The sequence below is a fragment of the Salmo salar genome, chromosome ssa07 (genome assembly GCF_905237065.1).
Source record: "Salmo salar chromosome ssa07, Ssal_v3.1, whole genome shotgun sequence".
Lineage (NCBI taxonomy): Eukaryota > Metazoa > Chordata > Actinopteri > Salmoniformes > Salmonidae > Salmo > Salmo salar.
Window position 1 is genome coordinate 21,981,220 of NC_059448.1, and position 13,813 is coordinate 21,995,032.

The 13,813-nt window shown below is 42.3% G+C and overlaps 1 pseudogene; it reads right to left on the minus strand.

Annotated features, from left to right (window-relative positions):
• Nucleotides 1–1,099: 1,099 nt before the first annotated feature.
• Nucleotides 1,100–13,146, minus strand: LOC106608705 (uncharacterized; annotated as a pseudogene).
• Nucleotides 13,147–13,813: the final 667 nt, after the last annotated feature.

A 13,813-nucleotide genomic window follows, 5' to 3' on the forward strand; every position in this document is an offset into this window, starting at 1 on the left:
ACAATAAGTAAATTGATAGTAAATATAAACGCATAGGTGCTAAGCATTAATTTATTTTATGGCACTTCAAAAAGAGAGAGAAAAGAGAGAGACTCTCCTTCAGAGTGTAGCATACAAAGGCCATTCCATCCCCCAGTGATAGTCTATGAGAGGCCAAGTCATTTTCACCTCAGCAGGTCTCACTCAACACTGAGTTGCTCCTTCCTGTCACCACAGTAAGAGATGTGATTCTTACTGGCCACTCCTCTACACAAGGTCCCAATATGTTTGAAATGACACGGCCTCTCAGCAGGGGCGGAAATCCCGGGGCACAGGCTGCTGGAGTACAGACATGTTTCTGGACCCTTATCCTGACAAAATCGATAAAAGCATCGAATCTCTATTACTGTAGAAAGTGTTCAAACTCAACATTTTTTAAATAAACATCTCATCTGATTAAGATATTACCTCATTTACACCTTATATCTGTAAATTCAGTTTTACAAAAACGTACCTTTTACTATGAGAATGGCTCTTTCTCCAAACTCCACCTTGTCATAAGCGCTTCCACAGAAGTATGTGCCTGAATCAGAGAGCTGCATGTCTGAGATCCTCAGGTGATTCTTTTTTTGGGTCATTTTCCACTGAGAATCGAGGGTTATCCTTAAACTCATGGTAAAATGTTGCGTTCCTGTCAAACTTATAGACAGTTGAGAAGAGTTGAAGCTTGTACCAGGAGAAATGCATGTCCATGTGGCCTTCATGGAAGCAGTGCACAATCACTGTGTCTCCAACGTTGGCTGATATGAAACCACTGTCCTGAAGTATGGATGAGGATTCAGTACCAGCTACTACATCTATTAAGGAACATGAACAATACAGTATATTTGCTGTTACATACCCCAAATACAACTTAGAATATTCAAAGTGTCTGTAGAGTATTACATGTGATATCTCAAGCATCCAAATCAAGAGCGGACATCTCATAAGCAGAGAAATATAAAAGTTGGACTTTACCATCTCTACAAGAAGTGGAATTATCAGACACAGTGTCGTCCTCCTCACAACCTGTTTTTCGTATAAGAAGTCTACCTATGGAGACAACTCTTCAACAATGGAGTTACAGGTGATTGGTCGAACTGGACGTATCATTTTTGTTGACGCCATATTGTGGAAGAACAATCTTGTTCACATTGTTCAGAGTCACAGGCTGGACAAAATTAGACAAAGATTGTATTATATTCTTATAGATTTAGTAATAATTATTCAAGTTTTTGTATTTGACCTTTATTTAACTAGGCAAGTCAGTTAAGAACAAATTCTTAATTTCAATGACAGCCTAGGAACAGTGGGTTAACTGCCTTGTTCAGGGGCAGAACAACAGATTTGTACCTTGTCAGCTCGGGGATTTGAACTTGCAACTTGTCGGTTACTTGTCCAACGCTCTAACCACTAGGCTACCCTGCCGCCCTGAGCTTGCATACCTTATTCTTTATCACTACAGCTACTGTGGTCAACATCAAGAGAATCAGTTGTGAACTTGATGGGGGCATGCATGCAATGACACTGTCATCCACCAGGGCTTCTATCACCACACAGTCACTTCCCCTCACTAAAAAACATAAATGGAAAAAAATCTCTAATTCAGGATTTACACTCATTTGGATTGGATGGATAGAATCCCTCCCCATGATGTTGTTATTGAGGAGGCAGATTCCTCTAGTCCTATAGGTGATGATAATACTTCACTGTTAAAACTGTGTTGTGTTTGACTAAGAACTATAGATCTAGTTGAAATAACCTAATAAATAGCTCAGTGTTTCACAGATTTCAGTCGACTATGTTTAGATGAGCTGCCTTATCAAAAGAGTTGGTTTACGGTTGTTAAAATGGTCAACTTGAAGAGCAACTAGTATAGCCTACAGTATGAGAGAGCTAAGAGTTCTGAGACATCCGGCTGAAAACCACAGAAAGAAAGAAACAAAAAGAGAGAAAGTGAGAGTGAGCGCGAGAGAGGAGAGAGAGAGAAAGAGCAGAGAGAAAGAAAGAGAGCAGAGGGTTATGTGTACAAAGCCAACAAGCCCTAACAAAGTGAAGATACATTCTCATCTTGTGTTCATCACAGACCACAGAGTAACTGTAAATAGGTTGCTGTGTGTTTGAGGGAGCTAGCGGCGTGATAAGAGAAAAAAAAAACGGTTTAGCACTACAAATTAAAGCTGACCAAACCTGACCAAATTCACATTGAAATAAATATATAAATAAATCACACACACACACACCTTTCATTGACATTTTCAACCTGTCCCTGGCCGATTCTAATACATGTTTCAAGCAGAACACCATAGTCCCTGTGCCCAAGAATACCAAGTTAACCTGCCCAAATGACTACCGACCCGTAGCACTCACCAATTCCTTAAATACAACATTTCAGGAATTCTACTTACCCCTGCATCTGTAGAAGAGACTGCTCGACATGTCAGAGAGACTGATCCTGAAAAGAAATACACCAATGATAAAAATATAACTCATTCTTCCACTGCAGATACATCTGTAGATGGTGATATTAAAGAAGAGCAACTTCTCTGATTCATCTTCTTTATATTGTACAGGTCTTCCAGTGAAACTTTGAGTGGGTGTCTCTTACCTCTGCACTGCAGACACTTTCTCTGATTCATCTTGTACATGATGCAAGCAAGGACAATGACCAGGATTAACCTCTTATGGCTAGGGGGCAGTATTTTCACGGCTGGATAAAAAACGTACCCGATTTAATCTGGTTACTAATCCTACCCAGTAACTAGAATTTGCATATACTTATTATATATGGATAGACAACACCCTAAAGTTTCTAAAACTGTTTGAATGGTGTCTGTGAGTATAACAGAACTCAAATGGCAGGTCAAAACCTGAGAGATTCCTTTACAGGAAGTGGCCTGTCTGACCATTTCTGGAACTTCTTTGCCATCTCTATCTTTTACTAAGGATCTCTGCTCTAACGTGACACTTCCTACGTCGTCCATAGGCACTCAGAGCCCGGGAAAAACCTGAATGTCGTCATCCCAGCCCCAGGCTGAAACACATTATCGCCTTTCTCAAGTGGCCGATCAAGGGACTGTGGGCTTAGGCGCGTGACCTGGCCGCCCCCGTCTTTGTGATTTTTTTTCCTCTGTTTGCCGAAAAGGAGATTCCCGGTTGGAATATTATCGCTTTTCTACGAGAAAAATGGCATAAAAATTGATTTTAAACAGCGGTTGACATGCTTCGAAGTACGGTAATGGAATATTTAGAATTTTTTTGTCACGAATTGCGCCATGCGCGCGACCCTTCTTTACCATTTCGGATAGTTTCTCGAATGCACGAACAAAACGTCGCTATTCGGATATAACGATGGATTATTTTGGACCAACCCAACATTTGTTATTGAAGTGGCAGTCCTGGGAGTGCATTCTGACGAAGACAACAAAAGGTAATCAAACTTTTATAATAGTAAATATTGGTGAGTGCTAAACTTGCCGGGTGTCTAAATAGCTAGCCCGTGATGGCTGGGCTATGTACTTAGAATATTGCAAAATGTGCTTTCACCAAAAAGCTATTTTAAAATCGGACATATCGAGTGCATAGAGGAGTTCTGTATCTATAATTCTTAAAATAATTGTTATGCTTTTTGTGAACGTTTTATCGTGAGTAATTTAGTAAATTGTTAGCAAATTCCTCCGGAAGTTATGTTATGTATGCTAGTTCTGAACGTCACATGCTAATGTAAAAAGCTGTTTTTTGATATAAATATGAACTTGATTGAACAAAACATGCATGTATTGTATAACATAATGTCCTAGGTGTGTCATCTGATGAAGATCATCAAAGGTTAGTGCTGCATTTAGCTGTCTTCTGGGTTTTTGTGACATTATATGCTAGCTTGAAAAATGGGTGTCTGATTATTTCTGGCTTGGTACTCTGCTGACATAATCTAATGTTTTGCTTTCGCTGTAAAGCCTTTTTGAAATCGGACAGTGTGGTTAGTTAAAGGAGAGTCTTGTCTTTAAAATGCTGTGAAATAGTCATATGTTTGAAAAATTGAAGTTTTTGTATTTTTGAGGAATTTGTAATTCGCGCCACACCTATCATTGGATATTGGAGCAGGTGTTCCGCTAGTGGAACGTCTAGATGTAAGAGGTTATTAACAAGAAAGTCAATCCTACACCCAGGCAGTACACCAAGAGAAGAAGGTCTGCCTTATGGCCTGTGGACATTCAAACATTGATAGAGGACACTCAGAATATCACGTAAGTGTTCTACACAATAGATTAGTAAAATATTTAAAAAGATGCAAGCCATATCACCTACCTTGAATGTCTAGCTTGGTCACGTTCCCATACAGTATCTCCCCACATGAGGCCACAGCACAGTAGTAAGTCCCAGCATCATAGAGGCTGAGGTTCCTCTTGGGGAGGTTGTAGACACAGCTCTGTGTATGAGACCCAGCATCAGGTATCTTCTCACACGGATCACTCCTGTCTCCATGGGTGTAAATGATTCCTGGATGGTACTCTCCTGAGCCATGTCTGAACCAGTAGACACTGTTCTCCTACACTGGTCTCAGTGTGTGTTATACAGTTCAGTCAGTCTCCTGGTTGGACTGACTCAGACAGAGGCTGCTGGAGCACAGTCATGTTTCTGGACCCTTATCCTGACAAGAAAGTGTGAAAGGCCGTACCTATTCACTGACGAAATCCTAGGCGGGACAGCACAAAATGAGACGAAGACAAGTGACCAACTGTATTGGGAGTTCTTTCAACTCTCCCCAGGACTGAACAAATAAAGGCCAGGGTAATGGCTATCCAAACAAAACCCAAAAAATAAATTAAAATAACAGTTGGCAACAAACGCCACTCCAACAGCTTGAGCCGACCCTATAACCGGGAATCCTACTGTCCTGGAATTCGCCATAGTCTCCGGCTCATAATCACTCTGTCTCTGCCCCTTCAGTCAGTCTCGGCGAGAAAGTGTAGTTTTCCGGGTTTGGGAACCACCTCAAATTTAAACAGCTGCAGTGCTAGGAACCACCTTGTTATCCGGCTATTGTTGTTCCTCTGTCCCGCCATCCACTTGAGGGGGTGTGATCTGTGACCAGACGGAAACTTCTCCCCAGGAGGTAGTACATCAGATACCCTAGCGCCCATTTAATCTCCAGCACCTCTCTCTACAGTAGCATAGTATTTGGCTACCTCTCTGGTCACCCCCGGCCAGTAGTACCGGGTGAGTACCATCAGCTTTTTTCTCCAGTCCTAAATGTCTACCCAAGAAATGGGAGTGGGCCAAGTGCAGCGCAGTGTCTTGATATGACCTCAGTACTACAAATAGTTCGATCTCCCCCTCCCTTCTCCTACATATCCAATATAATAGGATGTGATGTATGTCAAAATATGGGAAACGTAACTCACCCTCATCCTGTAGCCTCTTCCCATCAATAATTGCCACTTCGGCCATAAGCTTTAGCACCTCCGGATCTCGCTGTTGGGCCGTGCGAAACTGACCCATAAGGTCTTCGGAAAGGGAAACGGCTGGAGCTGTCGGACGGGGTTCAATCTATGTTGTCGTCGTTGGTCTCCGTGCCAAACACCGGCCAGGACTCCTCTGGTGTGGACTCTGCGAAGATCTGTCGAAGCCGTTCTCTTTCCTCCTGCCTCCTATCCTTGCCTGCCTGGATCCCTCTTCGCCTTAGCTCGATTCCAGGGCACGTCTCATCACTGGACGTCTCTTCGAAGAGACGCAGCCGTCGTGTGGACTCCTCATCATGCTTCTCCTGTTACCCTAGTAGACCGTCTAGTCGCCCCGTGTGGTTTACTTTCTTTCCCCGGAGTTTATGGAAGGCAACTGGGTTATCGGGTTATGTGCCAGGCCTATGCGGTGCTGTGAGCTCCTCTTCTCGTCGGCCCCTCTCATGCTTCTCCACATTGGGCCACAACTGGTGGAAGAGTGGTAAGTCACGACCGAGGAGAATGGGAACTGACATGTTCGGTGACAGGCCCCTCACCATAGTGACCTTTCCCACATGTGTGGTCATCTTTACTCAGGCCCAGGGGTACCCCTGGACATTGCTGTGTATGCATGATACCTTCACTTCGCTTTCGAGCACTCTCCAGTCGTCCTGTATATCCCTTTGGCTTAGGGAGACCATGCTGCCAGAGTCCAGGAACGCAAATGTTTCAGTTCCAACTATTCTCACCAGAACACGCCGGGCGGGGGCCGTCTTTGCCTGGCAGCAGGGCGCTTGATGAGGAACAGGCCTTGCCTGGGAGGGGCCAGGGCTCAGGTTAGTGGACTCGGTGGGCATGGGCTCATTTGTTTTCCGGGCAGTGTCGTACAATGTGTCCTAGGGCTTGACATTTAAAACACCGATTCATGTCTCATTCTCTCCCTCTCTGGTGGCAGCTTTTCTCTCCACTCGTAGTAGGGCTTCTTGTGCCGGCTTCCCACGCCTACAAGACTCTACAAGGGACTCTGTAGCCCTAGAGTTCTCAATAGCCCTGACTAGGGCATCCAGTGTCTGGGGGTTGCTCTGGCTTATTGTTCTTAGTAGGGTAGGCGGCAGCTCTCTCAAGCACCTGTCAACCGTGATTGTCTTCAGTAGTTCTGCTACGGACCGGGTGGACCCTAGCCAGCCATTCACTAGGCGGACTAACTGGAACGCTTGTACTCTGGGTGATTCGTCATCCCTGTAGGTCCATCCGTGAAACCTCTGGACTCTCTCACAAGGGTTCAGGTTTTACTGAGCCAACACCTCTGCCGTCAACTTGTTGTTGTCCAGCTTAGCTTCTTCGCCAAGGTCGTAATATGCCACCTGTGCTGGCCCTGATAGCAGGGGCCTGATCAGCCTGGCCCACTCTCCTTCAGGCCACCCGTCTCACCTGGCCTTCCTTTCGAAGGCCAGAAAGTAGGCCTCAATATCATCCTCCTTGCTCATCCGTGGGATCAGGCTGTTCACGCTCGGCGTGGCTCTCCTGTCGGCCAGCCTCTCCCGTGCCAGTCCTGTTGGATTGCGGCCAGTGTTTGCCCCTGTTGGACAGCGCATGCCACCAGCTGGGTCAAAATGGCCTTGCTCATCTTCTGCCCTTCGCCTTTGCTATGAGGGGGGGGGGGGGGATTCGGTCAGTCTCTGCTTCTTTTGCCCGCATTCTCCACCAATGTAAAAGGCCATACCTATTCACTGACAAAATCCTAAGCGGGACAGCACGAAATGAGACGCAGAAACGTGACTTAAAAAAAATGAAAAAAGGAGGAAACTGTATTGGGTGTTCTTCTTTTAACCTGTTGGGGGTAGGGGGCAGTATTGACACGGCCGGATAAAAAACATACCCGATTTAATCTGGTTACTACTCCTGCCCAGTAACTAGAATATGCATATAATTATTGGCTTTGGATAGATACCACCCTAAAGTTTCTAAAACTGTTTGAATGGTGTCTGTGAGTATAACAGAACTCATATGGCAGGCAAAAACCTGAGAAGATTCCTTACAGGCAGTGCCCTCTCTGACAAGATCTTGTTCTTCTTGTCTCTGTTTATTGAAGACTGAGGATCTTTGCTGTAACGTGACACTTCCTACGGCTCCCATAGGCTCTCAGAGCCCGGGAAAAAGCTGAATGATATCGAGGCAGCCCCAGGCTGAAACACATTATCGCCTTTGGCAAGTGGCCGATCAGAGGACAATGGGTTTAGGCTCGTGCACGAGTCGACTCCATGCTTTATTTTCCTTCGTCTTTTTACCTAAACGCAGATTCCCGGTCGGAATATTATCGCTTTTTTTACGAGAAAAATGACATAAAATTTGATTTTAACCTCTCTGGGCTAGGCGGGACGAATTCGTCCCACCTACGCAACAGCCAGTCTAATCCAGTGGCGCGTTATTCAAATACCTTAGAAATACTATTACTTCAATTTCTCAAACATATGACTATTTTACAGCATTTTAAAGACAAGACTCTCGTTAATCTAACCACACTGTCCGATTTCAAAAAGGCTTTACAACGAAAGCAAAACATTAGATTATGTCAGCAGAGTACCCAGCCAGAAATAATCAGACACCCATTTTTCAAGCTAGCATATAATGTCACAAAAACCCAGAAGACAGCTAAATGCAGCACTAACCTTTGATGATCTTCATCAGATGACAACCCTAGGACATTATGTTATACAATACATGCATGTTTTGTTCAATCAAGTTCATATTTATATCAAAAACCAGCTTTTTACATTAGCATGTGACGTTCAGAACTAGCATACCCCCCGCAAACCTCCGGTGAATTTACTAAATTACGTACGATAAACGTTCACAAAAAACATAACAATTTTTTTAAGAATTATAGATACAGAACTCCTTTGTGCAATCGAGGTGTCTGATTTTAAAATAGCTTTTCGGTGAAAGCACATTTTGCAATATTCTCAGTAGATAGCCCGGCCATCACGGCTAGCCATTTAGACACCGACCAAGTTTAGCCCTGACCAAACTCCGATTTACTATTACAAAAGTTTGATTACCTTTGTTGTCTTCGTCAGAATGCACTCCCAGGACTGCTACTTCAATAACAAATGTTGGTTTGGTCCAAAATAATCCATTGTTATATCCGAATAGCGGCGTTTTGTTTGTGCGTTCCAGACACTATCCGAAATGGTAAATCAGGGTCGCGAGCATGGCGCAATTCGTGACCAAAAAAATCTAAATATTCCATTACTGTACTTCGAAGCATGTCAACCGCTGTTTAAAATCCATTTTTATTCAATTTTTCTCGTAAAAAAAGCGATAATATTCCTAGGTGTGTCATCTGATGAAGATCATCAAAGGTTAGTGCTGTGGTTTGGGTTTATGTGACATTATATGCTAGCTTGAAAAATGGGTGTCTGATTATTTCTGGCTGGGTACTCTGCTGACATAATCTAATGTTTTGCTTTCGTTGTAAAGCCTTTTTGAAATCGGACAGTGTGGTTAGATTAACGAGAGTCTTGTCTTTAACCTCTCTAGGGTAGGTGGCACCAAATCGTCCCACCTACGTAACAGCCAGTGTAATCCCGTGGCGCGTTAATAAAAACCTCACAAATGCAATAACTTCAATTTTTCAAACATATGACTATTTTACACCATTTTAAAGACAATACTCTCGTTAATCTAACCACACTGTCCGATTTCAAAAAGGCTTTACAACGAAAGCAAAACATTAGATTATGTCAGCAGAGTACCCAGCCAGAAATAATCAGACACCCATTTTTCAAGCTAGCATATAATGTCACATAAACCCAAACCACAGCTAAATGCAGCACTAACCTTTGATGATCTTCATCTGATCACAACCCCAGGACATTATGTTATACAATACATGCATGTTTTGTTCAATCAAGTTCATATTTATATCAAAAACCAGCTTTTTACATTAGCATGTGACTAGCATGTGACTAGCATTCCCACCGAACACTGCCGGTGAATTTACTAAATTACTCACGATAAACGTTCACAAAAAGCATAACAATTATTTTAAGAATTATAGATACAGAACTCCTCTATGCACTCGATATGTCCGATTTTAAAATAGCTTTTCGGTGAAAGCACATTTTGCAATATTCTCAGTAGATAGCCCGGCATCACAGGGCTAGCTATTTAGACACCCAGCAAGTTTAGCACTCACCAAAGTCAGATTTACTATAACAAAAATGTTATTACCTTTGCTGTCTTCGTCAGAATGCACTCCCAGGACTTCTACTTCAATAACAAATGTTGGTTTGGTTCAAAATAATCCATAGTTATATCCAAACAGCGGCGTTTTGTTCATGCGTTCAAGACACTATCCGAAAGGGTAAATAAGGGTGACGAGCATGGCGCAATTCGTGACAAAAAAATTCTAAATATTCCATTACCGTACTTCGAAGCATGTCAACCGCTGTTTAAAATCAATTTTTATGCCATTTTTCTCATAAAAAAGCGATAATATTCCGACCGGGAAGCTGCGTTTAGGTAAACAGACGAAAGAAAATAAAGCATTCGGTCGACTCGGGCACGCGCCTAAGCCCATAGTACTCTGATCGGCCACTTGCCAAAAGCGATAAAGTGTTTCAGTCAGAGGCTGCCTCGATATCGTTCAGCTTTTTCCCGGGCTCTGAGAGCCTATGGGAGCCGTAGGAAGTGTCACGTTAGAGCAAAGATCCTCAGTCTTCAATAAAAAGAGCCAAGATGAAAAAGAACTTGTCAGACAGGCCACTTCCTGCATGGAATCTTCTCAGGTTTTGGCCTGCCATTTGAGTTCTGTTATACTCACAGACACCATTCAAACAGTTGTAGAAACTTTAGGGTGTTTTCTATCCAAAGCCAAAAATTATATGCATATTCTAGTTACTGGGCAGGAGTAGTAACCATATTAAATCGGGTACGTTTTTTATCCGGCCGTGTCAATACTGCCCCCTAGCCCTAACAGGTTAAAATGGTGTAAAATAGTCATATGTTTGAGAAATTGAAGTAATAGCATTTCTAAGGTATTTGAATAACGCGCCACAGGATTCCACTGGCTGTTACGTAGGTGGGACGATTTCGTCCCGCCGACCCTAGAGAGGTTAACTCTCCACAGGACCATACAAACAAAGGCCAGGGTAATGGCCTCCACTCCAACAGCTTCAGCCGACCCTATAACCAGGAAACCTACTGTCCAGGAATTCACCATAGTCTCCAACTCATAATCACTCTTTCTCTCTGCCCCTTCAGTCAGGTCCTTAAAAGGGGTTTGGGATAGGGGTTCCGCTAGCGGAATGTTTCGACAACATCCAGTGAAACTGCAGAGCGCGAAATTCAAAGAAAATCATTACAAATATTTAACTTTCATACATTCACAAGTGCAATACACAAAAAGGCTTTACGGTGAAAGCAAACCATGCGATTATCTGAGGACAGTACCCCATCAAACAAACACATGACAATCACATTTCAACCTGCCAGGCGCGACACAAAACTCAGAGATAATGATATAATTCATGCCTTACCATTGAAGAACTTCTTCTGTTGGCACTCCAATATGTCCCATAAACATCACAAATTGTCCTTATGTTCGATTAATTCCGTCATTATATCTCCAAAATGTCCATTTATTTGGCATGTTTGATTGAGAAAAACACCGGTTCCAACTCGCCCAGCATGACTACAAAATATCTAATAAGTTACCTGTAAACGCTGTCCAAACATTTCAAACAACTTTCCTAATCCAACTTTAGGTATTTTAAAACTTAAATAATCGATAAAATTTAAGACGGGATAAACTGTGTTCAATACGGGATAAAAAAAAAAGTGAAGCACGTGGCCTGGAGCGCGCATCAAAACAGTATAGTCCACTCGGCTAGACCCTCTTTCTGAAAAGCCGTACTTCTTCATTTCTCTAAAGAAAAACGTCAACCAATTTCTAAAGACTGTTGACATCTCGTGGAAGCAATAGGAACTGCAACCAAGTGCCACAGAAATCTAGGTTCCCATAGAAACCAAATGGAAAACAGAGTCCCTTCAACAACAAAAAATCCTGGATGGTTTGTCCTCGGGGTTTCGCCTGCCAAATAAGTTCTGTTATACTCACAGACATTATTTTAACAGTTTTAGAAACTTTAGCGTGTTTTCTATCCAAATCCACCAATATATATATGCCTATCCTAGCTTCTAGGCCTGAGTAGCAGGCAGTTTACTTTGGGCACGCTTTTCATCCGGACAAGAAAATACTGCCCCCTATCTCAAACAAATTTTAAGAGAGCACAAACAATAATCAGTCAATTGATCTCAGGTGAGCTCATCAGTAGTGGCTGTACTGCGGCCCACCTCCAGGAGAGGGCGCAGTCGGACCACTTGATCCGGCTGATCCCTCACAAAGGTTTATAAGTCAGTAAATCTGTTCCCATCATATCCAAAACGTAATGTGGAAAAAGCCCTCAAAATTATAGTTGCAGAGCATTAGTTACTATTTCCTTTCTGTCTAAATTCAGATGTTGAATGACTCCTCCAAACTCCACCTGGTTGGCATAAGAGTTCCCACAGTAATATGTGGTTGAATCAGAGAGCTGCATGTCTGAGATCTTTAGGTGATTCATTTCTTCACCGCTTTGCACTGAGAAGCGAGTGTTACCCTTAAATTCATGGTAAAATGTTGCGTTCTTGTTATACTTGTAAAAGACTGATAAGATTTGAAGATTGTCACCCAATGTTTCCTTGTACCACCTTAAAGTACAGTGCCAGATTGCCTTTATAGAAGCAGTGTAAAGTCACTGTTTCTCCAACATTGGCTGTAACAAGATGAATTTCCGAGGATTGTGTAGCAGTTAGAATACACACAGAGACATGATCCGTTACTTACACAAGTCCTTTATATACCCCAAAAAATACATCTATGAATTGCATCAATAAAGAACCCGAGTGTATATCCCTTAAGCAGAGAAATATCAAAGTATGTCCTCTTCACAACCTATGTCTTGAGTGGAAAAAGTCCACCAATGCAGACAACACTTCAACTATGGGGTTATTGGTGATTGGTCAAACTGGATGTGTCATTTTTGTTAACAACTTATTCAGCCAACCATGGTGTAAATCGCTCATATAATCCATGCAAAGTGAACCAATGCTTACTGTATAGGATATTTTGGAGAGGGTGGGTGAAGCATACACACTTGTGGTGTCTAGATGATAATTATATATTTTTTAGAAACATTGTATAGTTTGCTATGTGGGCACCAACTGAATCAAATATGTCTGAGGCAGTGTGAAAATAAAATATTTGAATGTCCCTTATTAAAGTGGGTTAAAATTATCTTATCTGGTAAGTATGCAGTACATTTTCAAGCATACATTACACATACATATACATGAATCCTCTTGTTATTAAACTCAGTTGTGTGCCAAAGATAGATTTAGCCCCACCCATGTAACAGTTACAGGCAGTACTCCTGATGACCTATAGGAGGACTGTTATACATAGAACATATCCTGATTTGTAGGGTGAACAGGGGTGGAGTATTACTGTGAGGGTATATGGGGGAAACACCTACAGAATGAAAGTCAGTCTTATCCCTGTCATTCATGTACTAACTCAAGTGTAGTCTTCTAGTTCAGCATTTAGTAGGGGTGTACCTCGTGGGTAGGCCTCTTCGCTGTACATTGATACAATTTCTACTTTAAACTCTGTAAACAAATGATTGTAGTTTGAATGAATTAAACCTATGATCTTGTAAGGGACAAGATACAGGCAACATGGCATACAGTATATAAGTGGACTTTGATGCTAATTGTCATGGTTGTGAACAACAATGAAAGAATGAGAGAAAACAGAGTGACACCACATAGACATCCTGCTGAAAACCACATAGAGACACAGGGTGTGTAAAAGGCCAGCAGGCCTGTCCAAAGTGTAGAGACGGACTTGTTTTGTGCTCACAACAGACCACAGTGTGCAGGTACCTGTGAACATCTCGCTGTGTGGGTGCATGCATGGGTGGGTTTAGCATTTATCAGTAGGTTGGGTCTGCAGAAGCCCTCTGCACACATTCATACAGACATACATTATGTACAGAACTCAAGAGAAGGAACAAGTCTATTTTATTCAGTATGTTGTTTAAATTTATATTTCTTAATGCTAAAAGAAGCAACATATACAGGGATTTCAAAAGTACAATGTAGTTAAATGAAATATAACTTCTTAATAAACAGCTTGGAAAATTCCAGAAAATGATGTCATGGCCTTAGAAGCTTCTGATAGGCTAATTGACATCATTTGAGTCAATTGGAGGTGTACCTAGGGATGGATTTCGAGGCCTACCTTCAAACTC